Source organism: Camellia sinensis, chromosome 12 (genome assembly GCF_055761805.1).
Source record: "Camellia sinensis isolate YWXY chromosome 12, ASM5576180v1, whole genome shotgun sequence".
Lineage (NCBI taxonomy): Eukaryota > Viridiplantae > Streptophyta > Magnoliopsida > Ericales > Theaceae > Camellia > Camellia sinensis.
In genome coordinates this window covers 25,902,820-25,929,746 of record NC_138972.1, presented here as the reverse complement: position 1 = coordinate 25,929,746, position 26,927 = coordinate 25,902,820, and the positions used below count along the sequence as shown (strand labels likewise).

At 40.3% G+C, this 26,927-nt stretch overlaps 1 long non-coding RNA gene across 1 annotated transcript; it reads left to right on the top strand.

Annotated features, from left to right (window-relative positions):
- Window positions 1-19,896: 19,896 nt before the first annotated feature.
- Window positions 19,897-23,724, top strand: LOC145804103 (uncharacterized). Its single transcript, XR_014345704.1, has 2 exons — window positions 19,897-20,025; window positions 23,253-23,724. It is a non-coding gene; the product is annotated as an uncharacterized LOC145804103 (long non-coding RNA).
- The last annotated feature ends 3,203 nt before the right edge of the window (window positions 23,725-26,927 follow it).

The following is a 26,927-nucleotide window of genomic DNA, read 5'->3' as shown; positions in this document are numbered from 1 at the left end:
CTGAAGAAGAAGCAGCTCGCTGACCCCCTACATTCTGTGGGCAAACCGAAGACTTGTGACCCAACTGGCCACACGCAAAACAAATCAAGCCTCCCTGACTACCTCTCCCAGAGCCCGCACTCGGCACTGGAAAGGTCGATCTAGCCACACCACCCTGAGATTGCTGAGGGTTAGAACCTCTCTGTCTCCTGCCATCACCCTGACCATCTTGGCTCCTCTTGGAGCCTCTCTGCCCTTCATCCTCATCCTGCATCATGAGCTCCATATACTGCCGCATCCACCAAACGTATATACTCCCGGATGAAAGATCCACTAACCCTCAGCTTGAGACCTCGCCTCAACTTCCGCTCAAACTCAAAGCAACGGCGTTCCTCGGATGCCACCAGTTCAGGTGCAAACCTGGACAGACTGGTAAAAGTAGCCTCAAACTCGGCCACTGACAAGCCCTGCTGTCTAAGCTGGCAAAACTGCTCTCTCAGCTTCTCTCTTGCAGCTGAAGATAAAAATTTTCTCTTCTAACTCTCAAGAAGAAGGGAAAGAAAGTAGAGCCTCTCTCTCTAGAATCTAGAGAGAGAAAGCTCCCCCCAGAGTGAAAATGGTGCACTGTCTGATTGTCTTTCTCACCCTGTGAGGGAGAATGTGTACTGTGTGAGTTATTAGTCCGATGAACTCTTTTCGGCTGGTTTGTTATCCGTATAGTGAGTTATGTGAGTCTGGGTTATGGTGCTTTTTCAGTGCCTCATTTGTTACGGCCATATTCCATTTATTGGCTGGAGTGATATTCTATTCATGTCGTTTCTGTCCAGCTTGGGTTTTCAAGATGGGTAGTTCGGATCATGTTGTGAAGTTGGTGCAACCGGTCTTCTCCATAGTCGGTGTGTGTTCATGGCTGGAGTCCATCCATGGCAGCGTTTCGGCATTTCATTTCCGGCTCTGGTCTGTTCTCCGATGCTGGTTTTGGGCTGTCCAAAGTTTTTTAGTCGATGATGGGCGCCGTTGGTGGTGTGGTGTTTTCGGCAGAGTTGGGTTTTGGTGTTTAAGATTAAGCTTCATTAAGTTTTGATGTTGCTACTGTAATGGGCCCTTCGGCATTAGCTACATATTTTTCTGGTTGCGTCGCTGGGTTTCTGAGATTCTTGGGTTGTGTCGCTTGGCTGCTGGAGTTTTTTTTTGCTCCGGTGCTAGCGTGGAATTTTTGCTTCGGTGCCGGTGTAACCAAGCCGTGAGCTGTGTGTATGGAAGAAGAAGTAGTGTGCAGACGCGCCTAGTTGCGGTTGGGTGTAATTACGTGAGTGGAGTGTGTTTTGGGGCAGAGGGACGCACGAGCAGTGTGCTGATGTTGCCGTGTGCATTGGTGGGCAAGAGTGTAAGTGGTATATATAAATATATTATATATACTTTTTGTATTGTTGGGAGTACCACGTGGGGCCAACCTATATTATTTTCAAAAACCAGGTTCCATGGCCCATGGTTTTCAATTAGCAGGTTGTGGTATTGCCATCGCATGCAATTTCTTATTGTGGGCCCACGTTGCTTAAGGTGTACCATGTGCGTGAAGATCAAAAAGGCTGTGCTAAGGTAATGCCGTGTGGGTTATAAATAAATGGTGGGCCCACGGATTGGTTTTCTTTTGGGCTACCCATGGGTCACTATTTTGGGGGAAGATGGGCTTTATTTGGTCAATATATGTGATTGTCTATTAGTGGCCATTGTTTATTGGTTTTATTTGTAAACTTCTCTTGTTTAGACTTTTTGCAGCGGAACTTATATAGTCAATGATTTTATGATGATTGATTGTGTGATCCTCATGTGACTCGATATGAGGGCGGTTTTGAGTCATCTCTGTCAAGAGTGATTGGGGAGTCACTGCTTTGGGGAATAGTGGTTCGATAACCAACCGAGTTAGAGACTGGGAGATGAGCGGGAGGATAGCTACCGGTTTTTTGGTCGCTTCTTATCTTCATGTGACCCATTCTTATTGATCATATTGCCACGCCTGACATGGAGTGAAGGGCACACTGCCGTGGGGGCTTTTGATCTACCAAGGAAGGGACTGGGGGATGTGATGATTGATCTAAGGATTTTGTTGGCTGTGTTTTGGTTTGTTGCTAAGGGGCTATTGTAGTTTCACTTCAACTCCCTAGACCGTGGCTTATGGTTTTTGACCGTGCTAGCTTCATGTGACTCTGCTGGGACTTCTCATGGGGTATATTTTATCCTCCGTCATGGCTTTGGTTAAGTGGCTTGGATGTCACGGTTGTGAGGAGTGGGATGCTTATTGGATTCCATGTTTTATTTGCAGTCGAGACTGGGGGCATGTGGGGTTGACTATCATCTTTGACTCGGCTTGTGGGTTGTTGTTTTGTCAGTGTGTTTGTTTTGTTTTTGCTTTGTGATGTTATTTGTGTGTATCTTTGCCCATATATCCACCTCAAGTTTCTATCTATTATCTCTGATGGTAGGGGTTACTTGAGGGCAAAAGGATATATGGGCAAAGTTGGGATTTTTTGTGTTTTCTGTTGTTCTTGTTTGTCCCCCCTTTTTAGGGGGGTCCAGTGGTTGTTTATGTTGGTTATACTTGTTTTTATTTGCTGTTGGGCGTGCCTGGGGTATGCCCCTTGTAAACTTGTATATTTCATTGTCTTTATTTTATGACTTACTTACCCAAAAAAAAAGATAAAAATTTCTCCTGGAAAGCATTCACAAACGCCACCCATGCACCACTAACACTGCCCTTCTCGTACTTCCACCATTGACCCGCATCTCCCTTCAGCTGGAAGGATGCCAGGGTCACCTTCAAAGCCCCGTCCTCGATGCCCAGCATCTCGAATGTCTTCTCCATTTGTACCACTCGTCAGCTTTAAGTGGCTCCTTCGGATCCCCAACAAACTCGTCTGGGTTAGACCGGAAGAATTCCCTCTTCAAGAAAGAAGGCCCTGCCTCAGCAACTTGATTGTCAGCTCTGAGAATACCCAAAGCTCCCGCTATCTCTCGGGCCAAGGCGCCCATAGCCTGCTGACCCGCTGGCTCGGCCACGTTGGCCTGACCAACTCCCTCCTGCATTGCCGGAACGTCATCCGGTAAAGGCACCTCCTGCCTACCATGCCTGCCACGCCTACCACGCCTTCGTCCTGACATCCTAATAAAGGTAACCAAGACTATTAGCACATCCACAAATGTGCCGAAGCTATAACACCCTCGTCCTAATGCATGGACAACTGTAATTCACTCCACGTAAGCACATAAACACATAAGCACTTACGAATTTCATTTTCGGATAATGATAGTCCCGAGGCGTTACTAGAGTTCCGGTTAGAAACAGCATTGATCAAGTGCCTTTCCAACAAGACTCACAGAAACCCAAGGATCCAATCAACATCCTAGAAACTAAATCCCATACCCACATAGTCACATAAGCATGTTATCAATTAAGCACATAGCATATGACACTACATCTAAGTCTCTATCAAGCGAGACAAACCCATTGTGATCTTAATCACTTCCCACATACCCAAAGTATTCGAACCCGGTACGTTCTGATACCAAGTTGTAACGCCCTCAAAAAAATACATAAAATCCATCATTTTAGACATGCATTGAAAGAAACCGACCATTTCTATTCATCAGAGTAATTCTTACAACTGTATTACATGTGAACAACAAAAACAAATGCCCTACGGGCTTACAGCTTTCCAAGTTAACACTTGGTTACAAAAGGGAGTACTAACTCAATACACATAAAGCCCTTGGCTTGAATTTACATGTAATACACCAAAAGAAAATAAGCAAAACAATCCGCCTGCCTCTAGCCTCCCAAGCTATGTCCTTGGAGGTGGCATGCTACCTGTACCTGAAAATGATGTCCCATAAAGGGTGAGCCACAACCCAGTAGAGATATGCTAAACACAGTATGAGCAATGACTAAGACATTACCAATTGATAAATGTTCAATTTCCATAAACCGATTCATAACCCATTTCCATTCCATTCCACTTTCCATTTCTTATCAATTTCATAATTTACATCAACGGCTCAGAACCTGGCCAACCACTTATATGAGACAATGACTCATATTAAACATTTCCCATTATACAATAGATAAACACACTGGTTATATCAATATCTCAACAGATAAGCATACAAGCTATATCCACATTTCAACAGATATGCATATTAGCTATATCAACACTTCCAATGACAAGCATATGAGCTGTGTCAACACTTCCAAAGATAAGCATATGAGCTATATCAACACATCATCTGACAAGCATATGAGCTGTATCAGTCGAGTCCATCCCCTATCTCCTCCCACACAACATCCGGTTTAGAGGTCCATCCCCTATCTTCCCCTAAACTGTGGAGTACATCCCCTATCTCCTCCCACACACACAACATATATACACAAAGGTCATATACGCAATCAATCAATACATAACGTTAATGTATTCTATCAACCGTCATACTCTATGACATCCAATTGATTAGTTTTAGTTTGCCTAATCATCATGCATTGTCTACAACAATCAAAACTACCATCCACAGGTAGTCCAAGCAATTATTTCTAAACAGATAATAAAAGCTCCAACAGATAAAATATCAATGTTTTCCAAAGTGAGCGATTAATAAATCTAACTCCACAATTCAACCATATAATGAACCAATTTCATTATTTCCAACTCAATTCCATATAGCTACAATTTTTCCAAATTAATTATACCAATTAATTTATTCCACAAATTAGGGTTTTCTACCCCATTTCCCAATATTGACCCAATGGCCTATATATCCATAACTAACAACAATATCATTATTTTGGAACCTAAAACACATATTTTTGAATCAAAATAACAAAACCCCTTTTTAACATTTTCAAACCCTAACTTCCCAAAATCTACCATTTAACAAAATACCCAAATATCTAGGTCAAAACCCATAATTGTGAGTAGAAATCCCTACCTCAAAAGATGACACCCAACGAAGAAGATGGTGAAAACGAAATTGCTCCAAACCACGAGTTTCTCGGATCAAAAGATAGCCCTCGACGATCAACAACTCTTTTGTAAAGGCCAAAGGTGAGGAAAACACCCTAGCTAGATCAATACTTAGAGAGAAGTTAAGGTTTTAGAGAGAGGAGCTCTCAAATGGCTTTTTCGGAAAAGTAAGAGAGAGAAAGAATGAGAAAAAGTGATTTAAAACTGCCCCACAGCCAACTGATATATGACATTCCCGCTCGAGCAAGAAACACAACGCTCGAGCGTCAAGAACAAAAACTAGGTCCGCTCGAGCGCAAAAAGGTCCGCTCGAGCGCCAAGGCACAAGAATAAAGCACATCCGCTCGAGCGCGAAAACCAGTCCGCTCGAGCATAGATTTCCCCCTCCCAGAACTTACACCGAGAAGGTACTACCCGCTCGAGCGCCACCGCTCGAGCGTAAAGAAACCCGCTCGAGCGTAAAAATCACACCTGCAGAAGTTTTGTAGGGACACAAAATACTGGGGGTGTGCAATACGCACTCGAGCGCAAGAAGACCTGTAACGCCCTCAAATAAATAGCATTAAACCCATCAATAGAGACATACATTTATATACAAAAGATCCACATTCTTCAATTCATCAGAGTACTTCATTACAAAAGTATTACATGTTAACAACAAAAGCAAATGCCCTACGGGCTTACAGCTTTCCAAGTTAACACTTGGTTACAAAATAGAGTACTAACTCAGTTACATATTAAGCCCTTGGCTTGAATTTACATGTAATACATCAAAGAAATAAGACAACAAAAGTGTACCCGCCTCTAGCCTCCCAAGCTATGTCCTTGGAGGTGGCATGCTACCTGTACCTGAAAATGATGTTCCCATATAGGGTGAGCCACAGCCCAGTAGAGATATACTAAACCAAATATGAACAATGACTAAAAGATTAGCAATTGATAGATGGCCAACACCGATACATCCACATATATCACATCGCAGTTTCATAACATACAAGTCTATGTCACTTTTCATTCTCCACCTTTATTTAATAGATAAGCATATTAGCTATATCAACATCTCAACAGATAAGCATATTACACATCATCAGATAAGCATATTAGCTATCCACACTTCACTAGACAAGCATATGAGCTGTATCTACACTTCTCAAAGATAAGCCTATGAGCTGTATCTTCACTTCTCTAGACAAGCATATGAGCTGTATCTACGGAGTTCATCCCCCATCTCCTCCCAACACTATCCGGTTTAGAGGTACATCCCCCATCTTCCCCTAAACCGCGAAGTACATCCCCCATCTCCTCCTCTACACACAATGCATATAAACACAAAGGTTCTATACACAACCAATCAATACATAAAATTAATGTATTCAATCCACCGTCATACTCTATGACACATTCAATCGATTAGTTTTAGTTTGCCTAATCATCATGCATTGTCTACAACAATCAAGACTATCCTCCACCGATAGCCCAAAGCAGTTATTTCTAAACAGAAAATAAATGCACAAAATGGATATTAAATCAACATTTCAATTCGGTGAGCGATAAGTGATCCAACTACACTCTTTAATCCCTTCCCTTTCCAATTCCCAACAATTAATTGTACAAATTAATCCATCAATGTAATTAGGGCATTTTCCATAATTAACATTTCAACCCTACACGATTTCATTTTCATCAATGTTTCAACATTTACTTCATTCATTCATGCCAAACATGCATTTAGGTTTTATAGAATTAAAACCCTAACTTTTGTAAAATTACACAAAGGCCCAAACTCTCTCAAAATTACCCAACAACTCCCAACATATCGAAAAGCCAAAATTTAAAGACAAAACTCATAGAGAGGAGTAGGATATCCCTACCTCAAAGGATGACTCCCAACCAAGAAGGTGAAGAAGACGAAAATGCTCCAACCCAAGAATTTCTCGGATCAAAAGATAGCCCTCGACGATCAACAACCTTTTTGTAAAGGCCAAAGGTGAGGAAATCACTCCTACTAGATCAATACCTAGAGAGAAGTCAAGGTTTTAGAGAGAGGAGCTCTCAAAATGGGTTTTAGAAAAAGTAGGAGAGAGAAAGAAAAGTAAAAAGTGATTTAAAATCACCCAGCGGATAACTCATATACGCATGACCCGCTTGAGCGGAGAACACAACGCTCGAGCGCCAAGAACAAAAATCTGGACACGCTCGAACGCAATAAGGCCCGCTCGAGCGCCAAGACACAAGAATAAAGCACTTCCGCTCGAGCGCGAAAACCAGTCCGCTCGAGCGTAGATTTTCCCCTCCCAGAACTTATACCCAGAAAGTACTACCCGCTCGAGCGCCAACAGATCCGCTAGAGTGCTACCGCTCGAGCGTAAACAAACCTGCTCGAGCATAAAAATCACATCTGCAGAAGTTTTGCAGGAACATGAAATACTGGTTTTGTGCAATCCCCGCTCGAGCGGAACGCCTAAAAACTGGACAACAAGGAATTGAAACCAAGGCCTAACCAACCTGTAACAACCCTGCCCAAAACATCCTAAAACTCAACCAAGCGGAATTAAGGGACGACAACAAGATAGATACAACTACTAACATCACGGAACCGAGTCCGGAATACAACAGAACAGTAAAGGGACGACCGGGATCGCTATAACCTCCCCCCCTTAAAGAATTTCGTCCCCGAAATTAAACACAAGTTTTTCAAAAACAAGTTTTCTCCATTCTCAACAATATTACAACATAATATTAAATAACCCGACCCATTACCGGTCAATCCCATCTCTTTTCAAGAGGCATTACTCATTACACGTAACAACCTGCATTATCAACATGCATTCCTTTGAAATCTACCAATTTTAACCTGTTTCTCACAATTTCTTAACACATGCAACATTAATATTATGCTTGCATTTCCACAATATACTTAACAGAAACATTCTTCATGAGAGGTAGAATAGAAAGTTAGATAAAAGAAAGAGTAATAGGAAGGAAATGAAAGAGAATTCAAATTCATCATTTTGGACTTGGGAATTGAACACTTAGGCGATTTAGAATACCTTAAAAGTACCCTCCTAAAAAAATAAAAAATAAAAAAAAAACACTAAACGAGTTGATTAAGTTTTAAACTAATATCGTTACTCAAAAAATTCTCTTTCTTAGAGGCTAAGCAAGGTTAGTCTGAGTTAAACTTGACCACTTAAGCTAAGGAAACAATTAGTGGCTAGGCTAATTAGTGCCTATATAGAGAAGGAGGGAGAAAGTTTGTGAGGAACATTTTTCTTGAGAGCTAAAAGAGGAAGTTAGAGAAAAGAAAGAGAAACGGGGAGAAAATGAAGGGGAATTCAAATTCATCCTTTTGTACTTGACAACTGAACACTTAGGTCATTTTGAAAACCTTAAATGAGGTGATTAAGTCAAACAACTAGCGTTAAGCTACAATTACTCAAAAAATTTTTGTTAGACGCTAAGCAACGTTAGTTTGAGTTAAACTTGCCCACTTAAGCTAACGAAGCAATTAGGGGCCTAAGCTAATTAGTTCTCGAACAAAATAGAGAAGGATGGAGAAAGTTATAGAGAAACATTCTTCCCGAGAGGTAGAAGAGGAAGTCATACAAAAGAAAGTGATATAGGAAGAAAATCAAAGAGAATTCAAATTCTTCCTTTTAGACCTGAGAATTGAACACTTATAAGAAAACCTTAAATGAGGTGCTTACGTTAAACTAATGTCGGTAAGATACAATTACACAGAAAATTCTATTTCTTGGAGGAGGCAAGGTTAGTTTGAGTTAAACTTGGCCACTCAAGCTAATGAAACCATTAGTGGCCTAAGCTAATTAGTTCCTAGAACAAAATAGAGAATGATGGAGAAGGACAGAGAAGGTTAGAGAGAAACATTCTTCTTGAGAGCTAGAAGAGAAAGTTAGAGAATAGAAAGTGAAGTATGAAGAAAATCAAAGGGAATTAAAATTCATCTTTTTAGATTTAAGAATTGCACACTTAGGTAATTTAGAAAACCTTAAATGAGATGATTAAGCAAAACTAATATCGTTAAACTACTATTACTTAGAAAATTCTATTTCTTAGAGGCTAAGTAAGGTTAATTTGAGTTAAACTAGGCAACTTAAGCTAATGAAAACAATTAGTGGCCTAGGGAAATTAGTTCCTAGAACAAAATAGACTAGGACGGAGAAAGTTAGACAGAAACATTCTTCTTGAGAGCGAGAAGAGAAAGTTAGAGAAAAGAAAGAGAAATAGGAAGAAAATCATAGGGCATTCAAATTCACCAGTTTGGACTTGAGAATTGAACACTCAGGTGATTTAAAAAACCTTAAATGAGGTGCTTGCGTTAAACTAATATCGTTATGCAACAATTACTCTGAAAATTCTCTTTCTTAGAGGCTAAGCAAAGCTAGTTTCAGTTAAACTTGGCCACTTGAGCAAAAGAAACAATTAGTGGCCTAAGCTAATTAGTTCCCAGAACATAAAAGATAAAGACGGAGAAGGACGGAGAAAGTTATAGAGAAACATTCTTCTTGAGAGCTGGAAGAGAAAGTTAGAGAATAGAAAGAGAAATAGGAAGAAAATCAAAGGGAATTCAAATTCATCTTTTCGGACTTGAGAATTGAACACTTAGGTGATTTAGAAAACCTTAAATGAGGTGATTTTTTTTTTGGGGGGTAAGTAAGTCATAAAATAAAGACGATGAAATATACAAGTTTATAAAAATGAGGTGATTAAGCTAAACTAATATCATTAAAGTAATATTATTCAGGAAATTCTATCTCTAAGAGGCTAAGCAAGGTTCATTTGAGTTAAACTAGGCAACTTCAGCTAATGAAACAATTAGTGGCCTAAGTTAATTAGTTCCCAGAACAATGTAGAGAAGGATAGAGAATGACAGAGAAGGACGGAGAAAGTTAGATAAAAGCTTTCTTCTTGAAAGCTAGATGAGAAAGTTGAAGCAAAGAAAGAGAAATTGTAGTTGTGTAAATTTTCTTGTTTTATTTATTTCTTATTCACCCACCCCCCCCCCCCCCCAAAAAAAAAAAAAAGAAGAAGTGAAGAGAAAGTTAGAGAAAAGAATGAAAATGAGAATGAAAATCACAGGGAATTCAAATTCATCCTTTTAGACTTGAGAATTGAACACTTTGCTGATTTAGAAAAACTTAGATGAGGTACTTAAGTTAAACTAATCTCGTTATGCTATAATTACTCAGAAAATTCTCTTTCTTAGAGACTAAGCAAGGTTAGTTTGTGTTAAACTTGGCCACTTAAGCTAATGAAACAATTAACGGCCTAAGCAATTTAGTTCTTGGAACAGAACAGAGCAGGAAGGAGAAAGACGGAGAAAGTCAGAGAGGAACATTCCTTCTTGAGATCTAGAAGAGAAAGTTTAAAAAAAAAAAGAAAGAGAAATAGGAAGAAAATCAAAAGGAATTCAAGTTCAACATTTTGGATTTGAGGATTGAATGCTTATATTCGCCCAAAAAAATTGAACGCTTAGGTGATTTAGATACCTTAAATGAGGTGCTTAAGTTGAACTAATTTCCTTAAGCTACAATGACTCATAAAATTCTCTTTCTTAGAGGCTAAGCAATGTTAGTTTGAGTTAAACTTGGCCGCTTAAGCAAATGAAACAATTAGCGGTCTAGGCAATTTTGTTCCTAGAACAAAATAGAGAATGATGGAGAAGGACTGAGAAAGGTAGAGAGAAACATTCTTCATCAGAGGTAGAAGAGAAAGTTAGAGGAAAGAAAAAATAATAGGAAAGAAAATCAAAGGGAATTCAAATTCATCCCTTTGGACTTAAGAATTGAACACTTAGTTGATTTAGAAAACCTTAAATGAGGTGCTTAAGTTTAACTAATATCCTTATGCTACAATTACTCAGAAACTTCTATTTCTTAGAGTCTATGCAAGGTCAGTTTGAATTAAACTTGGCCACATAAGCAACTGAAACAATTAGCGGCCTAAACCAATTGGTTCGTTGAACAAAACAGTTGATGGAGAAGGATAGAAAAAGGTAGAGAGAAACATTCGTCTTGAGAGGTGGAAGAGAAAGTCAGAGAAAAGAAACATCAATAGGAAAGAAAGCAATGAGAATTCAAGCTCATCGTTTTGGACTTGTGAATTGAACACTTAAGTGAATTAGAAAACCTTAAATGAGGTGCTTAAGTTAATCTAATATCATTAAGCTACAATTACTCAGAAAATTCTCTTTCTTAGAGTGTAAGCAAGGTTAGTTTGAGTTAAACTTGGTTGCTTAAGCTAATAAAACAATTAGTGGCCTAAGCTAATTAGCTTCTGGTATTTCTTACTTACCCAAAAAAATTAGCTTCTGGAACAAAATAGAGAAGGATGGAGAAAGTTGGAGAGAAACATTCTTCATGAGAGGTAGAATAGAAAGTTAGATAAAAGAAAGAGTAATAGGAAGGAAATGAAAGAGAATTCAAATTCATCATTTTGGACTTGGGAATTGAATACTTAGGCGATTTAGAATACCTTAAAAGTACCCTCCTAAAAAAAAAAAAAAAAAAAAAAAAAAAACTAAACGAGTTGATTAAGTTTTAAACTAATATCGTTACTCAAAAAATTCTCTTTCTTAGAGGCTAAGCAAGGTTAGTCTGAGTTAAACTTGACCACTTAAGCTAAGGAAACAATTAGTGGCTAGGCTAATTAGTGCCTATATAGAGAAGAAGGGAGAAAGTTTGTGAGGAACATTTTTCTTGAGAGCTAAAAGAGGAAGTTAGAGAAAAGAAAGAGAAACGGGAAGAAAATGAGGGGGAATTCAATTTCATCCTTTTGTACTTCACAACTGAACACTTAGGTCATTTTGAAAACCTTAAATGAGGTGCTTAAGTCAAACAACTAGCGTTAAGCTACAATTACTCAGAATTTTTTTTGTTAGAGGCTAAGCAACGTTAGTTTGAGTTAAACTTGCCCACTTAAGCTAACGAAGCAATTAGGGGCCTAAGCTAATTAGTTCTCGAACAAAATAGAGAAGAATGGAGAAAGTTACAGAGAAACATTCTTCTCGAGAGGTAGAAGAGGAAGTCATACAAAAGAAAGTGATATAGGAAGAAAATCAAAGAGAATTCAAATTCATCCTTTTAGACTTGAGAATTGAACACTTATGTGACTTAGAAAACCTTAAATGAGGTGCTTACGTTAAACTAATGTCGGTAAGATACAATTACACAGAAAATTCTATTTCTTGGAGGAGGCAAGGTTAGTTTGAGTTAAACTTAGCCACTCAAGCTAATGAAACCATTAGTGGCCTAAGCTAATTAGTTCCTATAACAAAATAGAGAATGATGGAGAAGGACAGAGAAGGTTAGAGAGAAATATTCTTCTTGAGAGCTACAAGAGAAAGTTAGAGAATAGAAAGTGAAGTATGAAGAAAATCAAAGGGAATTAAAATTCATCTTTTTGGATTTGAGAATTGAACACTTAGGTAATTTAGAAAACCTTAAATGAGATGGTTAAGCAAAACTAATATCGTTAAACTACTATTACTTAGAAAATTCTATTTCTTAGAGGCTAAGTAAGGTTAATTTGAGTTAAACTAGGCAACTTAAGCTAATGAAAACAATTGGTGGTCTAAGGAAATTAGTTCCTAGAACAAAATAGAGTAGGACGGAGAAAGTTAGACAGAAACATTCTTCTTGAGAGCGAGAAGAGAAAGTTAGAGAAAAGAAAGAGAAATAGGAAGAAAATCATAGGGCATTCAAATTCACCAGTTTGGGCTTGAGAATTGAACACTCAGGTGATTTAGAAAACCTTAAATGAGGTGCTTGCGTTAGACTAATATCGTTATGCAACAATTACTCTGAAAATTCCCTTTCTTAGAGGCTAAGTGATTAAGGCCGAAATGTAATTAAGGCCGAAATGTACATCATTGAGGCCGTTAATTAGAATATCTTAATTTCACTTGTTGGTCAAATTGTATATTTTATGTGTGTTGAGTGTCAATCAGGTTGTACATCGTCGGAGCAAAAAATGAGCAAAAAGACAGAATTTTGGCAGAGTTGACTTTCCCGCACGTGTGTTGACTTTTTTCGCAAGTGCGTTGACTTTCTGCACGTGCGTTGACCTTTTCTGCGAAAGTCAAACCGACGTTTTAAACCTGTTTGGACGAGATTGAAAGTATAGAAAGGCAAGTAAAATGCTGGATTAGGGTTCGGAAGTTGTTTTGACATAAAGAGAGAGGCTAGGGTTTGAAAAAAAGAGGAAGAAACAAGAAGCTTCAAAGATGTCTCCCATGGTGGTTCCTTCTCCATCTACCTCCTCCCACTCCTCCATGAGTGGCTTGTCTCCTTTTCTAGGGTTTTGAAGAAACCCTAGCCATGTAATAGGTTTTTCTTTTTTGATTTTATATTATGTAAAGGTTTGAACCATTGTATGGTGTTTATGGTGTTTTTCTGTTGGAGGCGATTAAGCAAGCACCATCATATGCCAAATTTCTGAAGGACCTTTGTATGCAAAAGCGTAAATCTAGGACACATGTGTCCCAAAAGGTCCTACTCACGGAGCAAGTAAGCTCCATCTTGTTGAATGACACACCTGCTAAGCTTAAGGACCCGGGTGCCCCAACCATTGCATGCATTATAGGGGACCATTTCATTGATAGGGCCTTATTAGATTTAGGGGCTAGTGTCAATTTATTGTCGTACTCTGTGTACGAGGAATTTGGGCTTGGCGAGTTGAAGCCCACTACTGTCACTCTTCAATTGGCTGACCAGTCCCTCAGAGTGCCACGTGGCATGATTGAGGATGTGCTAGTTAAGGTTGATAGGTTCTACTTCCCTGTTGACTTTTTGGTGTTAGATAAGGAATCGGTAACCAGTTCTACTTCCCTGTTGACTTTTTGGTGTTAGATATGGAATCGGTAACCAGTTCCATCTACCTCCTCCCACTCCTCCATGAGTGGCTAGTCTCCTTTTCTAGGGTTTTGAAGAAACCCTAGCCATGTAATAGGTTTTTCTTTTTTGATTTTATATTATGTAAAGGTTTGAACCATTGTATGGTGTTTTAGAAATTCTTTATATATAATTTTTTTGGGTGAATAAGACATAAAATAAAAAAAAACAGAGATTACACAAATACAAGGGGCATACCCCAGGACCTAAAAGGAACTATAGAAGAAAGAACAAATAAAAGGAAAACTGTGACAAAACCATACAGAGGAGAATTCTAGCCCAAAATATGTTCATGAGCCGCATACTTTCCGAATGAGGACCATGAACACACCCAAACAATAGAGTCTTTATATATAATTTTCATTATCTTTTCAAATATTTGACTTTCTGTGATTGTTGAATATTATCCATACATGAGTTTTCTATTCCTTCACATTCAAGGTATGGGACGAACCATGCTACGAGGAACGAGTCGTATCACTACCCTAGTTTAGAGTGAACGATTCGTATTACTTGAGATGGTTCGTGCTCGTACATTGAATGTGATGATCTTCTTGTTAAATGTTTTGAGCTTGTAGTTGCGAAGCATTAATCCGTTCAAACCATAGCATAATTAATTTCAATTGGAAACCATAATTATGTGGTTAGTGGTGAATTCTCTACCCTATAATTTTTCCCTAATTCAGTAAACCCAATTTCATTTATTATTGATAATTTAATTCCTTAGTTTAATTTATTCATTATTAAATTAGGTTATAAACAACCAATCTTTTTATCAAAATTAATTTAGGAATTTGACAATTAAATTAGTTTAATTTCACAGTAGTCCCTGCGGATCGATACCTGGACTTGCCATTATTCTGATAGAATTTGGTATAGTTTAGTATTTAATTTTGGTGTGTTCAACGACCCATCAAATTTTGGCGCTGTTGCCGGAGACTTCTGGCGAAATTAGTTAATTTAAAGTTACATTCTTATTTTAATTTTTAGTTTAGGATTTTATGCTTTTGGTGTTGCTAAGTGTGCAGAGCATTTGAAATTTGAGCTATCACTGAAGTGCAAGCGAAGCGCAGCCGAGCTTTAAAAAAAAAAAAAAAAAAACCGCAGCGCTAAAGTAAGTAAACAGAAGCAAACACTCACAAGCAAACCACCAAAGTGCTAAAACGGAAGTCAAAGCTCAAACAGAGGTTGGAGACAACGTCTACACGTCAAGCATCCGTAAGACGAGTAAAGCGTTTTCGTTAAACCGCTGTGAGTATTTCTTCCTTTGGTATTTTGCTTTTATACTTAGTGCACAGAGTCGGAACTTGTGTGTGTGTTTGGGTAGTGTATGCACGGGCGTCGTTCTTGTCGCCCTGAATTGTGGAGTTTGGACCTTGAACTAGAAAGGACCCTTAGGAGACTTAGGACCTCTGCCCGTATTCCTAGGCTTGAATATTCATACATTGAGCCATTAGAGATGGCAGATCCTAATGTCCCGAATGTGCCTAACCGGACACTTAAGGATTATTTTACACCCACCGCATATACATCACCATCATGCTTCCAATTACCCAACACCACTGCTGCTCATTATGAGATTAAGTCCAGCACTATACAAATGCTCCCATCATTCCATGGACTAACTCATGATGACCCTTATAAGCATTTGAATGAATTTTTGGAAATTTGCTCGACAGTGAGGATCCAGAATTTCACAAATGAGGCTTTAATGTTGCGATTGTTTCCATTCTCGTTAAAGGATAAAGCCAAACACTGGCTAAATTCTTTACCTGCTAATTCAATCACAACTTGGGACCAATTACAGCAACGGTTCTTGGAGAAGTACTTTCCCATAGGTAAAACCAACCAGCTTAGGCGAGCCATCACAAACTCTGCTCAAATGGATGGCGAGCAATTCCATGAGACGTGGGAAAGACTTAGAGACCTTCTCCAACAGTGTCCTCACCACCAAGTGCCTAATTGGCAACTTGTTCAAACATTTTATTATGGCTTAACTGAGCCGCACCGCCAAATGGTGGATTCGTCCTGTGGTGGGACATTTATGTCTAAAAATGATGCCGAGGCATGGCAATTGTTTGAGAACCTAAGTGATAATTCCCTTCACCATGCATCCGCAGCCCGGCAAGTCTAGCAACCCGTAGTTGGAGCCCCGAAAAGAGGGGGCATTTATGAGGTCGAGCAAAACCTAGAGTTAGCCCAACAAGTAGAGGCACTATCCCGCAAGACAGACCACTTATTAGCTACGAGACATGCCCCTACCCAGCAAGATCAGCCTCAATTCTGTGAGGCATGTGTTATATGTGCGAGCCCTGCTCATGACTTGAGTGAGTTCCCTTCGGCATCACAATTTCCGGAGTTAGTCCAAGAGCATGTGAATGTGGCTCAAGGATTCTCCAACCCGAGTAATGACCCATACTCCAACACATATAATCCGGGATGGAGAAATCACCCTAACCTCTCATGGAGACCCCCTTCACAAGGCACTTCTTATAATCCTCCACCACCAATGCAGAATTTCAATAATTTTGCCAACCAATCATCCTACCAACCACCGCAACCTTATTGACCCCCACAACTGTACCGGCAACCACAACCCTCGCCTGTTCCTCAGGGCAACTCTGTCTTTGAGACACAGGTGCTGGAAGTTCTCTCAGAACTTAAGGGGTTAGCACCAATAGTTCACTCCCACACTCACTCTATTGCCAAGATAGAGACCCAATTGGGTCAAATAGCTAACTACATGAATCGGAGAGAGGAGGGAAAATTACCAAGTCAAACTGTGGCCAACCCTAAGGGACAATACGGGGCAGAGAGTTCGGGTGGGAATGGTAAGCAACATGAGCAAGTGCAGGCGGTGGTTGCTTTGAGAAGTGGTAGGGAGTTAGAGCCTCAGTCGGTTGCGCCAGATGCAACTAGAGTTAAGAAGGGTGACATTGGGGGTACACCTAATGAGAGCAAGGGTGAGGGGGAAACACTTAAGAGGGATAAGTTAGTCCCTAGCACTCCATATGTGCCTAAGGCACCCTTTCCCCAATGCCTCGATACACCATCCCCTTTTAATAAGAAGGCGGCATCTATGGAGGCAATGATGAATGTTTTTAAACAGGTAAAAATCAACTTCCCCCTGTTGGAGGCGATTAAGCAAGTACCATCATATGCCAAATTTCTGAAGGACCTTTGTATGCAAAAGCGTAAATCTAGGACACATGTGTCCCAAAAGGTCCTACTCACGGAGCAAGTAAGCTCCATCTTGTTGAATGACACACCTCCTAAGCTTAAGGACCCGGGTGCCCCAACCATTGCATGCATTATAGGGGACCATTTCATTGATAGGGCCTTATTAGATCTAGGGCCTAGTGTCAATTTATTGCCGTACTCTGTGTACGAGGAATTTGGGCTTGGCGAGTTGAAGCCACTACTGTCACTCTTCAATTGGCTGACCGGTCCCTCAGAGTGGCACGTGGCATGATTGAGGATGTGCTAGTTAAGGTTGATAGGTTCTTCTTCCCTGTTGACTTTTTGGTGTTAGATATGGAATCGGTAACCAGTTCTAAGAAACCTGTTGACTTTTTGGTGTTAGATATGGAATCGATAACCAGTTCCATCTACCTCCTCCCACTCCTCCATGAGTGGCTAGTCTCCTTTTCTAGGGTTTTGAAGAAACCCTAGCCATGTAATAGGTTTTTCTTTTTTGATTTTATATTATGTAAAGGTTTGAACCATTGTATGGTGTTTATCGTGTTTTTCTGTTGGAGGCGATTAAGCAAACACCATCATATGCCAAATTTCTGAAGGACCTTTGTATGCGAAAGCGTAAATCTGGGACACTTGTGTCCCAAAAGGTCCTACTCACGGAGCAAGTAAGCTCCATCTTGTTGAATGACACACCTCCTAAGCTTAAGGACCCGGGTGCCCCAACCATTGCATGCATTATAGGGGACCATTTCATTGATAGGGCCTTATTAGATTTAGGGGCTAGTGTCAATTTATTGCCGTACTCTGTGTACGAGGAATTTGGGCTTGGCGAGTTGAAGCCCACTACTGTCACTCTTCAATTGGCTGACCGGTCCCTCAGAGTGGCACGTGGCATGATTGAGGATGTGCTAGTTAAGGTTGATAGGTTCTACTTCCCTGTTGACTTTTTGGTGTTAGATATGGAATCGGTAACCAGTTCTAAGAAACCTGTTGACTTTTTGGTGTTAGATATGGAATCGGTAACCAGTTCCATCTACCTCCTCCCACTCCTCCATGAGTGGCTAGTCTCCTTTTCTAGGGTTTTGAAGAAACCCTAGCCAATGTAATAGGTTTTTCTTTTTTGATTTTATATTATGTAAAGGTTTGAACCATTGTATGGTGTTTATGGTGTTTTTCTGTTGGAGGCGATTAAGCAAGTACCATCATATGCCAAATTTCTGAAGGACCTTTGTATGCAAAAGCGTAAATCTGGGACACATGTGTCCCAAAAGGTCCTACTCACGGAGCAAGTAAGCTCCATCTTGTTGAATGACACACCTGCTAAGCTTAAGGACCCGGGTGCCCCAACCATTGCATGCATTATAGGGGACCATTTCATTGATAGGGCCTTATTAGATTTAGGGGCTAGTGTCAATTTATTGCCGTACTCTGTGTACGAGGAATTTGGGCTTGGCGAGTTGAAGCCCACTACTGTCACTCTTCAATTGGCTGACCGGTCCCTCAGAGTGCCACGTGGCATGATTGAGGATGTGCTAGTTAAGGTTGATAGGTTCTACTTCCCTGTTGACTTTTTGGTGTTACATATGGAATCGGTAACCAGTTCTAAGAAACCTGTTGACTTTTTGGTGTTAGATATGGAATCGGTAACCAGTTCCATCTACCTCCTCCCACTCCTCCATGAGTGGCTAGTCTCCTTTTCTAGGGTTTTGAAGAAACCCTAGCCATGTAATAGGTTTTTCTTTTTTGATTTTATATTATGTAATGGTTTGAACCATTGTATGGTGTTTTAGAAATTCTTTATATATAATTTTTTTGGGTGAATAAGACATAAAATAAAAAAAAACAGAGATTACACAAATACAAGTGGCATACCCCAGGACCTAAAAGGAACTATACAAGAAGGAACAAATAAAAGGAAAACTGTGACAAAACCATAACAGAGGAGAATTCTAGCCCAAAATATGTTCATGAGCCGCATACTTTCCGAATGAGGACCATGAACACACCCAAACAATAGAGTCTTTATATATAATTTTCATTATCTTTTCAAATATTTGACTTTCTGTGATTGTTGAATATTATCCATACATGAGTTTTCTATTCCTTCACATTCAAGGTATGGGACGAACCATGCTACGAGGAACGAGTCGTATCACTACCCTAGTTTAGAGTGAACGATTCGTATTACTTGAGATGGTTCGTGCTCGTACATTGAATGTGATGATCTTCTTGTTAAATGTTTTGAGCTTGTAGTTGCGAAGCATTAATCCGTTCAAACCATAGCATAATTAATTTCAATTGGAAACCATAATTATGTGGTTAGTGGTGAATTCTCTACCCTTTAATTTTTCCCTAATTCAGTAAACCCAATTTCACTTATTATTGATAATTTAATTCCTTAGTTTAATTTATTCATTATTAAATTAGGTTATAAACAACCAATCTTTTTATCAAAATTAATTTAGGAATTTGACAATTAAATTAGTTTAATTTCACAGTAGTCCCTGCGGATCGATACCTGGACTTGCCATTATTCTGATAGAATTTGGTATAGTTTAGTATTTAATTTTGGTGTGTTCAACGACCCATCAAATTTTGGCGCCGTTGCCGGGGACTTCTGGCGAAATTAGTTAATTTAAAGTTACATTCTTATTTTAATTTTTAGTTTAGGATTTTATGCTTTTGGTGTTGCTAAGTGTGCAGAGCATTTGAAATTTGAGCTATCACTGAAGTGCAAGCGAAGCGCAGCCGAGCTTTAAAAAAAAAAAAAAAAACCGCAGCGCTAAAGTGAGTAAACAGAAGCAAACACTCACAAGCAAACCACCAAAGTGCTAAAACGGAAGTCAAAGCTCAAACAGAGGTTGGAGACAACGTCTACACGTCAAGCATCCGTAAGACGAGTAAAGCATTTTCGTTAAACCGCTGTGAGTATTTCTTCCTTTGGTATTTTGCTTTTATACTTAGTGCACAGAGTCGGAACTTGTGTGTGTGTTTGGGTAGTGTATGCACGGGCGTCGTTCTTGTCGCCCTGAATTGTGGAGTTTGGACCTTGAACTAGAAAGGACCCTTAGGAGACTTAGGACCTCTGCCCGTATTCCTAGGCTTGAATATTCATACATTGAGCCATTAGAGATGGCAGATCCTAATGTCCCGAATGTGCCTAACCGGACACTTAAGGATTATTTTACACCCACCGCATATACATCACCATCATGCTTCCAATTACCCAACACCACTGCTGCTCATTATGAGATTAAGTCCAGTACTATACAAATGCTCCCATCATTCCATGGACTAACTCATGATGACCCTTATAAGCATTTGAATGAATTTTTGGAAATTTGCTCGACAGTGAGGATCCAGAATTTCACAAATGAGGCTTTAATGTTGCGATTGTTTCCATTCTCGTTAAAGGATAAAGCCAAACACTGGCTAAATTCTTTACCTGCTAATTCAATCACAACTTGGGACCAATTACAGCAACGGTTCTTGGAGAAGTACTTTCCCATAGGTAAAACCAACCAGCTTAGGCGAGCCATCACAAACTTTGCTCAAATGGATGGCGAGCAATTCCATGAGACGTGGGAAAGACTTAGAGACCTTCTCCAACAGTGTCCTCACCACCAAGTGCCTAATTGGCAACTTGTTCAAACATTTTATTATGGCTTAACTGAGCTGCACCGCCAAACGGTGGATTCGTCCTGTGGTGGGACATTTATGTCTAAAAATGATGCCGAGGCATGGCAATTGTTTGAGAACCTAAGTGATAATTCCCTTCACCATGCATCCGCAGCCCGGCAAGTCCAGCAACCCGTAGTTGGAGCCCCGAAAAGAGGGGGCATTTATGAGGTCGAGCAAAACCTAGAGTTAGCCCAACAAGTAGAGGCACTATCCCGCAAGACAGACCACTTATTAGCTACGAGACATGCCCCTACCCAGCAAGATCAGCCTCAATTCTGTGAGGCATGTGTTATATGTGCGAGCCCTGCTCATGACTTGAGTGAGTGCCCTTCGGCATCACAATTTCCGGAGTTAGTCCAAGAGCATGTGAATGTGGCTCAAGGATTCTCCAACCCGGGTAATGACCCATACTCCAACACATATAATCCGGGATGGAGAAATCACCCTAACCTCTCATGGAGACCCCCTTCACAAGGCACTTCTTATAATCCTCCACCACCAAGGCAGAATTTCAATAATTTTGCCAACCAATCATCCTACCAACCACCGCAACCTTATCGACCCCCACAACTGTACCGGCAACCACAACCCTCGCCTGTTCCTCAGGGCAACTCTGTCTTTGAGACACAGGTGCTGGAAGTTCTCTCAGAACTTAAGGGGTTAGCACCAATAGTTCACCCCCACACTCACTCTATTGCCAAGATAGAGACCCAATTGGGTCAAATAGCTAACTACATGAATCGGAGAGAGGAGGGAAAATTACCAAGTCAAACTGTGGCCAACCCTAAGGGACAATACGGGGCAGAGAGTTCGGGTGGGAATGGTAAGCAACATGAGCAAGTGCAGGCGGTGGTTGCTTTGAGAAGTGGTAGGGAGTTAGAGCCTCAGTCGGTTGCGCCAGATGCAACTAGAGTTAAGAAGGGTGACATTGGGGGTACACCTAATGAGAGCAAGGGTGAGGGGGAAACACTTAAGAGGGATAAGTTAGTCCCTAGCACTCCATATGTGCCTAAGGCACCCTTTCCCCAATGCCTCGATACACCGTCCCCTTTTAATAAGAAGGCGGCATCTATGGAGGCAATGATGAATGTTTTTAAACAGGTAAAAATCAACTTCCCCCTGTTGGAGGCGATTAAGCAAGTACCATCATATGCCAAATTTCTGAAGGACCTTTGTATGCAAAAGCGTAAATCTAGGACACATGTGTCCCAAAAGGTCCTACTCACGGAGCAAGTAAGCTCCATCTTGTTGAATGACACACCTCCTAAGCTTAAGGACCCGGGTGCCCCAACCATTGCATGCATTATAGGGGACCATTTCATTGATAGGGCCTTATTAGATTTAGGGGCTAGTGTCAATTTATTGCCGTACTCTGTGTACGAGGAATTTGGGCTTGGCGAGTTGAAGCCCACTACTGTCACTCTTCAATTGGCTGACCGGTCCCTCAGAGTGGCACGTGGCATGATTGAGGATGTGCTAGTTAAGGTTGATAGGTTCTACTTCCCTGTTGACTTTTTGGTGTTAGATATGGAATCGGTAACCAGTTCTAAGAAACCTGTTGACTTTTTGGTGTTAGATATGGAATCGGTAACCAGTTCCATCTACCTCCTCCCACTCCTCCATGAGTGGCTAGTCTCCTTTTCTAGGGTTTTGAAGAAACCCTAGCCAATGTAATAGGTTTTTCTTTTTTGATTTTATATTATGTAAAGGTTTGAACCATTGTATGGTGTTTATGGTGTTTTTCTGTTGGAGGCGATTAAGCAAGTACCATCATATGCCAAATTTCTGAAGGACCTTTGTATGCAAAAGCGTAAATCTAGGACACATGTGTCCCAAAAGGTCCTACTCACGGAGCAAGTAAGCTCCATCTTGTTGAATGACACACCTCCTGATTCGGGGTAGATTGTTGTCTATCACAAATGATCCTAGAAATGCAGGTGATAACTGGTACATTGACCATTGGAATCTGCCTGCTACTGTCCTGAAGCCCCATGCTCTCGGCACTGGGAGGGCTGCTGAGTGATGTGAGTTCACTATATGAGGGTTGAGTGATTGTAAGCAAACAGAGTGTTTCTTTTCTAACTGTTTTCTTCATGTGTAGTAATGAGGAGTGCTTGGATCAGTGTGGGTTGAGTGATGTGAGTCCAAAATTGACAACTGACAGAATTGTGGGTTGAGTGAAATAGCTTCTCATAAATGTTTTATCTAATGTTTTTTTGGGTGAATATATAATTTTTTGGGTGAATAAGTTTTATCTAATGTTTATATATATTGTAAGTTTTATGTGCAGGCTATGGAGTAATGCTTTGCTGTGTGGGTTGAGTGATGAGAGTTTATATACTGTGTGCTAAATTCCATCTGAGTGAAGTGAGGTTATTGAGGGTTTAGTGATGTGAGACATATATTGTGGTTATCTGTTTACTGGAATCTTTCAGGATCCCTAATGAATGTGTTTACTCAATTCTGGCAGGAAGTTCTATATGGTCTAGTGGAGGTCTACATCTTGGTTTTGATTCTTGGGATACTCGGCTTGAAGCTGGCTGCTGAATGCGCCGCTGGTTGTTTCATCAGGGATATAAGCTGTTTTCTTTTCTGTTTTAACATCTTAGCTATTTTACCTATCCTAGCGGGGTGTGCTAGGAAGTAACTGGTCCATCTTTGACCTATCTTTGTTTTTATTACTTTACTGTTGGTTTTGGATTTGGCAGTCCACAGGTTATATTTTGTTTTGCTATTATGGGGCTGTTTACCCCTCGGCTTTGGGCTATTCTCTAGCAGGGTTTTTTGTTCACCGTTCCGGTTTCTCGGTTTTGGTGCCGTTGTTTTGTGTTGCTATGGGTTTGTTTTGGTCTCGGTTTTTAGTAGTCCTTCGCAGTGTTCATTATCCCTATCTCTCTTGATATGGCTGCTGAACAGTGTATGTTTCTTTTGGGTTTTGTTTTCGCTTTGCGTTAGCTTTTTGGTTTTTCTGGGTTTCTGTTTCTCCTGTATAGTTGCTGTAGGGCCTGGGGTATTCCCCTTGTAATCTTGTATATCTTTTGTCTTTAATTTATGTCTTATTCACCCAAAAAAAAAGGACCCGGGTGCCCCAACCATTGCATGCATTATAGGGGACCATTTCATTGATAGGGCCTTATTAGATTTAGGGGCTAGTGTCAATTTATTGCCATACTCTGTGTACGAGGAATTTGGGCTTGGCGAGTTGAAGCCCACTACTGTCACTCTTCAATTGGCTGACCGGTCCCTCAGAGTGCCACGTGGCATGATTGAGGATGTGCTAGTTAAGGTTGATAGGTTCTACTTCCCTGTTGACTTTTTGGTGTTACATATGGAATCGGTAAACAGTTCTAAGAAACCTGTTGACTTTTTGGTGTTAGATATGGAATTGGTAACCAGTTCCATCTACCTCCTCTCACTCCTCCATGAGTGGCTAGTCTCCTTTTCTAGGGTTTTGAAGAAACCCTAGCCATGTAATAGGTTTTTCTTTTTTGATTTTATATTATGTAAAGGTTTGAACCATTGTATGGTGTTTTAGAAATTCTTTATATATAATTTTTTTGGGTGAATAAGACATAAAATAAAAAAAAACAGAGATTACACAAATACAAGGGGCATACCCCAGGACCTAAAAGGAACTATACAAGAAGGAACAAATAAAAGGAAAACTGTGACAAAACCATAACAGAGGAGAATTCTAGCCCAAAATATGTTCATGAGCCACATACTTTCCGAATGAGGACCATGAACACACCCAAACAATAGAGTCTTTATATATAATTTTCATTATCTTTTCAAATATTTGACTTTCTGTGATTGTTGAATATTATCCATACATGAGTTTTCTATTCCTTCACATTCAAGGTATGGGACGAACCATGCTACGAGGAACGAGTCGTATCACTACCCTAGTTTAGAGTGAACGATTCGTATTACTTGAGATGGTTCGTGCTCGTACATTGAATGTGATGATCTTCTTGTTAAATGTTTTGAGCTTGTAGTTGCGAAGCATTAATCCGTTCAAACCATAGCATAATTAATTTCAATTGGAAACCCTAATTATGTGGTTAGTGGTGAATTCTCTACCCTATAATTTTTCCCTAATTCAGTAAACCCAATTTCATTTATTATTGATAATTTAATTCCTTAGTTTAATTTATTCATTATTAAATTAGGTTATAAACAACCAATCTTTTTATCAAAATTAATTTAGGAATTTGACAATTAAATTAGTTTAATTTCACAATAGTCCCTGTGGATCGATACCTGGACTTGCCATTATTCTGATAGAATTTGGTATAGTTTAGTATTTAATTTTGGTGTGTTCAACGACCCATCAAATTTTGGCGCCGTTGCCGGGGACTTCTGGCGAAATTAGTTAATTTAAAGTTACATTCTTATTTTAATTTTTAGTTTAGGATTTTATGCTTTTGGTGTTGCTAAGTGTGCAGAGCATTTGAAATTTGAGCTCTCACTGAAGTGCAAGCGAAGCGCAGCCGAGCTTTAAAAAAAAAAAAAAAAAACCGCAGCGCTAAAGTGAGTAAACAGAAGCAAACACTCACAAGCAAACCACCAAAGTGCTAAAACGGAAGTCAAAGCTCAAACAGAGGTTGGAGACAATGTCTACACGTCAAGCATCCGTAAGACGAGTAAAGCGTTTTCGTTAAACCGCTGTGAGTATTTCTTCCTTTGGTATTTTGCTTTTATACTTAGTGCACAGAGTCGGAACTTGTGTGTGTGTTTGGGTAGTGTATGCACGGGCGTCGTTCTTGTCGCCCTGAGTTGTGGAGTTTGGACCTTGAACTAGAAAGGACCCTTAGGAGACTTAGGACCTCTGCCCGTATTCCTAGGCTTGAATATTCATACATTGAGCCATTAGAGATGGCAGATCCTAATGTCCCGAATGTGCCTAACCGGACACTTAAGGATTACTTTACACCCACCGCATATACATCACCATCATGCTTCCAATTACCCAACACCACTGCTGCTCATTATGAGATTAAGTCCAGCACTATACAAATGCTCCCATCATTCCATGGACTAACTCATGATGACCCTTATAAGCATTTGAATGAATTTTTGGAAATTTGCTCGACAGTGAGGATCCAGAATTTCACAAATGAGGCTTTAATGTTGCGATTGTTTCCATTCTCGTTAAAGGATAAAGCCAAACACTGGCTAAATTCTTTACCTGCTAATTCAATCACAACTTGGGACCAATTACAGCAACGGTTCTTGGAGAAGTACTTTCCCATAGGTAAAACCAACCAGCTTAGGCGAGCCATCACAAACTTTGCTCAAATGGATGGCGAGCAATTCCATGAGACGTGGGAAAGACTTAGAGACCTTCTCCAACAGTGTCCTCACCACCAAGTGCCTAATTGGCAACTTGTTCAAACATTTTATTATGGCTTAACTGAGCTGCACCGCCAAATGGTGGATTCGTCCTGTGGTGGGACATTTATGTCTAAAAATGATGCCAAGGCATGGCAATTGTTTGAGAACCTAAGTGATAATTCCCTTCACCATGCATCCGCAGCCCGGCAAGTCCAGCAACCCGTAGTTGGAGCCCCGAAAAGAGGGGGCATTTATGAGGTCGAGCAAAACCTAGAGTTAGCCCAACAAGTAGAGGCACTATCCCGCAAGACAGACCACTTATTAGCTACGAGACATGCCCCTACCCAGCAAGATCAGCCTCAATTCTGTGAGGCATGTGTTATATGTGCGAGCCCTGCTCATGACTTGAGTGAGTGCCCTTCGGCATCACAATTTCCGGAGTTAGTCCAAGAGCATGTGAATGTGGCTCAAGGATTCTCCAACCCGAGTAATGACCCATACTCCAACACATATAATCCGGGATGGAGAAATCACCCTAACCTCTCATGGAGACCCCCTTCACAAGGCACTTCTTATAATCCTCCACCACCAATGCAGAATTTCAATAATTTTGCCAACCAATCATCCTACCAACCACCGCAACCTTATCGACCCCCACAACTGTACCGGCAACCACAACCCTCGCCTGTTCCTCAGGGCAACTCTGTCTTTGAGACACAGGTGCTGGAAGTTCTCTCAGAACTTAAGGGGTTAGCACCAATAGTTCACTCCCACACTCACTCTATTGCCAAGATAGAGACCCAATTGG